The following is a 6,000-nucleotide window of genomic DNA, read 5'->3' on the forward strand; positions in this document are numbered from 1 at the left end:
ACACCTATTATGGTGCCTCCTCAAAGAATGTCCCAAAGGGCATCAACATGGGACAAAACCTGGTTCCCACCACACCAAGGGGTGTCTGGCAGCTTGGCAGTATTAACCCTGCCATTCACTCGAGAGGCACCTCCTTCCTCTAACTGCTTTCAACTCTTGTGTTTTGATGCCTAAACCAGACAAGTTCCTTGGAATCAAACCTTCCACTTTTTAGTGCCTGTTACTTACTGGTCTCAGTGCCGGGAGTGTCCCTCACACGTGCACGGCACGTCTGTCTAAAGCCATAAGATCACAGCAGTGTATCACATCTTTCTGATTGGCTATTGCATCGATATCACTATTTCAGGATATTAGCCTATTCTTTTCACCGTTTTTATGATCCTTATCTTTCAACATTATTACAGACTTTTTATGATTACTCACCTCAAATAATTTGGGACTCTGCCTTCTGTTGATCCCACAGACTCCCAATAGTTGTATGAATGCCGTCAGTTGTCTTTGCTCGCAGCTCTTCTCACTTGCGGTGTGAGTGGTGTGTGGGACAGTCTCCCCAGGAGTCACTCTTCAGTCTGGCAGGCCCTCGTGGTTGGCATCTAGGGATGAAGTGAGTTTCGGTGTGCATTTCTGAATGGTACATTTACCCCTCCCTTCATTATTTTTACATCCATATTTCTCCTTGTCCTGACTCCTTTAATCATTTTGCATTGTCTCTATCTTTGTCCATCACCTTAGATCTTTCGTGGGATGGAGCATCGTATGAATAAATATTTTTTCTCTGGCATTTGTTCCAATCCTGCTCATTCCATTCCATGAAGAGTCCCCCATCTGATCTTTGCTGACCTCCAGCCAACCCCCCATCTTGGACATTTATTTGGTCTTGTTTTGGGGTCTAATAATTTGTTTTAATATACAAAGGCCCTGATGAGTCATCTGTAAGGGGCTTGTTTCAGTAAAGCACTGAACAAATTGAAAATACAATAAAATAAAAATATATAGAGTTCCTAGCAAAGACTTTGAGCCTCTAGTCATCGTAGCCCCAACATTGATACCCAGCGCTGTGCCTGGGATGTAGTTGGTGCTCAAATATTTATTGAATGAGTATCGGATTATTTTTACTAAGATCTGTATAATTGTTATGACTATCTATTATAAGCAATGGTGTTTTTTCTTATAAAGGAGCCCCCTTTAAAATGAATAAAATAGGAGGTTTTTTTGTTTGTTTTTTATTGTTGTTTTACAGGCACTGGAAGTTGAACCTAGAGGAGAAATGATAACTTCAAAGACATTGCCAGACAGAAATAAATGTTCATCTCAAATTATAGGCAGTCTACCAAAATCTGAGAAACCTGCTTAGTCAGCTTCTTCATTTATTTTATTTTAGTGAGGGCTTATCAGACCCTACTGCAGATACTTGTTTACTTGTCTATGCACCTGCTCGGCTGTATGCAGAACAAAATAGCTGCTCACTTTGCTTCTTTACCACTCACTGGTCACATGTCACATCCCAGGCCCTCAGGAAATGCATGTTAAAGAAAAAAGAGGAGGGAGGAGTTTAGTGGCAGGTTCTTTGAAGTACTGTGTAAGAAGGTTTTACTTTTTTGTTGGATGGCAGCATGCTGAGATTTTAATTATCTGCACTTTAAAATACTGCAACCAGGATTATTATAAAAACACTTTCTGGTATCCTCGATGAAGGGAGGAGCTCCCATTTTAATTTGACTTACATTTGTAATTAATGAGAGAGAAAGAAACCTCAAGTGCTCCCTAATTGAAACGGGGGGTACATCAATCAAATTCTGATTGGGAGGCTTATGGAAACTCTAGATACAAAACAGTTTTCTTAATTATATCATGATACAAAAATTATTTCGAGGAGAGCACTAAGCAAGATAGGCTTTTCTGACTGAAGTGCTTTGTTTTATATATATGTCTCTCACTGAATCGTCAGGAAGAACGAGTCCAGAAGAAAACCTCAGGACAGCATGGTAAACAGATTTCATCTTGGGTGTTAATTGATCAACTAACAGTCGCTGCTGTGTCATGGATGTTGATGAAGATTCCTTCAGGCTCTCCCATCCATCCACTGATCCAATCCAATATCCATCCATCCATTCTTCCTTTCTTCCACTCAACACTCATTACCTGCTGCGTGCAAAGCACTGTTCTAAACAAGATGGGTAAATGGAAATGGTGATGAGTATTGTCTACTAAGGATTCATGAAGTTCATACTCTCCTCCTCCCCACTTTTTTAAGGAACAATTTTGCATCTTTTAAGGCCTACTGAAGTTGAAGTAACCAGTTAAGTGCTCTTGAGTTAATCATAGCAGCACCTACTGATGACAATTCAATATCTTCTCGTGAGGTTAGAACCTTATGTTATCTGAGAAATACTGACTTTATCCAAAAGCTTCAAGAACCAATGATGAGTTCCTGTGCAATTTTTCCATGATTCTTTTAGTTAACCCATGAGTTTAAATTTGAAAAAAAAAATGTGGTTGAAACCTGGGAGATGCTTCCAAGTAAAAGTGAAAAACAGAATTATCTCTAGAATTTTATAATTAAACTTAAGGATGCAAATGGCTCTTTTCTGCAATGCAGAGAACTTACTGTCCTTCCACATGTGGAATGCCAACCATGTCATTTAGACATGAAAGATTAATGAAGCTCAGTTTTATTGAAGAAACCCTCATCCACATTTCTGACACGTGAGTTCTTCAGTTTGGAGGGGAAAAAGTACCAAGCCACTGAATGGAATAAGAGTGTATATAAAAGGATTTTCTGCCTGTAGCTTCTAAATTGAATAAACTAACTGAAAATTGTTCATACTCAGGACCTAATGATGTTTGATTTAGCCTTTTTATTGAGAATAATTACCTTCAAAAGATAAAACACAAACATCAAAGCACTGGGGGAAAGATGGGTCAATCAATAAGTGAACTTAAGGCAACTGAATGCCATCTGGAAAAATACAAATCCCAATCCATATCTCTCTCTTCGTACTCAAATAAATTCTATATGGATTAAAATTTTAAACAAAGTATGAGAAGTACCAAAAAAAGTGTGGGAGTTTTGTTCTGTTTTGTTTCTCAATAATTAGAGTAGAGAAGGCCTCTCAATTCAAGCCACAAAACCTAAATGCTATGAAGGAAAAGATGTGTTTGACTACATAAAACTTTTAAAGCATGTGAACAACCAAGAATACTATAAACAAAGTCAAAAGGCAAGTGAGAAAACAGGATAAGGTTGCAACATATATTACAGACAAGGTCAAATTTTCTATTATATAATCACTAGAGACCCGATTATATAATAGAAAATTTGTGCAAAGGCCGTGACCCCGGCCCCCGACCGCCACAGCTGGGGGCCTCTGCCGCCTCTGCCACAGCCCCTGCCCGCTGTGGCTTTGTCCAGAAGGAAGGACGTCTGGAAGGATGTTCGGTCTAATTAGCATATGCTTTTATTATTATAGATGAGCCATATATGTATATATACTTTAATAGCTGATAACTCAATTTTGAAAATGAAATGTATTTTATTAAATACTGCCTTTATAATTATTCAAAGTGTGTTATACATTTTTTGGACACCCTATATTTATCCAGAAGAAAAAGATGAACCATTAGGAAAATAGAAGACAATCAGGAAGAAGAAGAAATCCCAAAAGCCTTTTAGACATCTGCAAATTAGAATAAGCAAAGAAGATGCTACTCTTCACCTATCAGATTGCTCGGTGCCGTTAACACACAGGCTCGGGCATTTGGAATGTATAGAACTTGAGACAAGCTCTTTGGAGGGCAATTGCACAATACCTATTAATATCTTAAATGCATTCCCATGCTGATTCAGCAATTTAATCTAGGTATTTACGTTACAAATATTTTGGAATGTATACAAGCATGCACTTGCTACGACGATGACTGCAACATTATTGATAATAACAAAACACCTGAAATTGGTGACTAGTCAAACAATACTTGGTATTCAATAGAAAAATACGACGCAGCACTTAAAAAGCATGAGATAAAGCTGATACGACAAAACATCCAAGACACCTTGTGAATGGGGAGGGAAAAGGCAGCAGAAAAGAATAGGGTGCTCCAGGATTTTGTGTATTAAGATATGTATGGGTCTGTGTGTATTTGCAGGAACTTTCCTGGAAGAATATATGAAATGGTGGTTATTTCTGAAGAATAGGACTTTTTATAAACCCTTCTTGGTCCGTTTGAATTGTTCGTCATATGCACAAGCCATTTGCAGAATTAAATAAGACACATCTTTTGACCAATTTCAGGAATATTTGACTATTCTCTGATTTTAGACTTAGCCACCCTATATAATTTGGGGATCTGCATTTGGAAAACAATAAACAGAGAGCCGCAAGTAATCCACTTCCCCACTGAGGTGAGTGGTTCACCATCTGGCCAAGAATCGGAGTTGGGCTCCTCCATTTTCAAAACTGTCAGTTTCCCACTCGCACATCTGGCGTCCAGAACACGCGGGGCCCTTCCCGTGAGCGCACAGCATCCCTGCGACCCAGGCTGTCCCCGAAGATTGATGCCGCCGCTGCGGGAGGACGCCAGTGGGACATGCCCGTCATGCTTCTGATGACACATTCCTACAGAGTCCAGGCCAAGAGCTGCTTTTCACATTCTCTGTGTGCGTTGGACAGCCGAGTTCTAGATTCAGTTTCTTTATCAATTTGCTTTCTTTGCCTGAAATCTTAGCATCCAATTCAGTGTTCAGTTCATTACTGGGTGTTTAAGAAGTAATTTTTTAAAATATATTTTATTGATTTTTTACAGAGGGGAGAGGGATAGAGAGTTAGAAACATCGATGAAATAGAAACATCGATCAGCTGCCTCCTGCACACTCCCTACTGGGGATGTGCCCACAACCAAGGTACATGCCGTTGACCGGAATCAAACCTGGGACCCTTCAGTCCGCAGGCCGATGCTCTATTCACTGAACCAAACCGGTTATAGCTTAATAAGTATATTTATTGTTCTGATTGTGACAAAAACATTTTTTGAAATTCTGTCCCTCTCCCTCTCTTTCCTTCTCTCTCTTTTTGTAGAAACCATGACATCAACGTCAACTGTAAAGAAATGAACCAGCTTGATGGCACGCTGATGAGGATTTTTTCTGTCACATAGGTAAGATGGAAACCTGTAAGGTATGCTGTTATTCTTGCCAAAGATATTTAACTCGACTCTACTCATGAGAAAGCAATCAGACAAATCCAGAGTGTAGTGCATTCTAGTCAGTTATCTTTAAAAAATTCCATGTCCCGGCCGGTGTGGCTCAGTGGTTGAGTGGCTACTTAGGAACCAAGAGGCCATGGTTCAATTCCCAGTCAGGGCACACGCCCAGGTTGTGGGCTCGATCCCCAGTAGGGGGTGTGCAGGAGGTAGCCGATCAATGATTCTTCCTCATCATTGATGTTTCTATCTCTCTCTCCTTCTCCTTTCCTCTCTGAAATCAATGAAAATGTATTTAAAAAACAAAACAGAAACTTCAATATCATGAAAACCAATAAACACAAAGAAAGTAGCTACAAATTAAAATAGTCTAAGGAGACATAACCAAATCTATCGCACAAATTCTGGATTCTTAATTTTTTTAAGCCAACAAAACAAAGATATTTGGGGGGTAATTGAGAAAATTGAATATGAAGTGGTTATTTCTGAAGAATTGGACTTTTTATAAACCCTTCTTGGTCCATTTGAATTTTAAATAAAATTTATGTTAATTTTTCCAAGTATATAATAGAATGGCTGCAATATTAGGAAGTGCATGTTGAAGTATTTAGGAGTGAAGCATTTTAAAATCAGTTTGCAACTTATTCTAAAATGGCTCTGACATAGCTTGAAAGCTAAAGCAAATGTAGCATTAATTGTAAATCGAAGTGAAGGATATATGTGTATAGAGTGCATTGTTCTTTCAACTCCTTCATAAATTAGAAATTTTCAAGAGAAAAAATGGAGACAAAAGATCTGCCT

The 6,000-nt window shown here is 38.8% G+C and overlaps 1 protein-coding gene across 1 annotated transcript in view; it reads left to right on the forward strand.

Moving 5' to 3' along the window:
* RAB11FIP2 (RAB11 family interacting protein 2) overlaps nt 1-5,154 on the forward strand; it is a 47,808-nt gene extending 42,654 nt beyond the window's left edge. The window contains exon 7 of the transcript XR_002832222.1: nt 5,076-5,154. The gene's annotated coding sequence lies outside the window, so the exon portion shown is untranslated. The remainder of the gene's footprint in view (nt 1-5,075) is intronic.
* The last annotated feature ends 846 nt before the right edge of the window (nt 5,155-6,000 follow it).

This window comes from Myotis lucifugus, unplaced genomic scaffold, assembly GCF_000147115.1.
Source record: "Myotis lucifugus unplaced genomic scaffold, Myoluc2.0 scaffold_345, whole genome shotgun sequence".
NCBI classification, from domain to species: Eukaryota; Metazoa; Chordata; class Mammalia; order Chiroptera; family Vespertilionidae; genus Myotis; species Myotis lucifugus.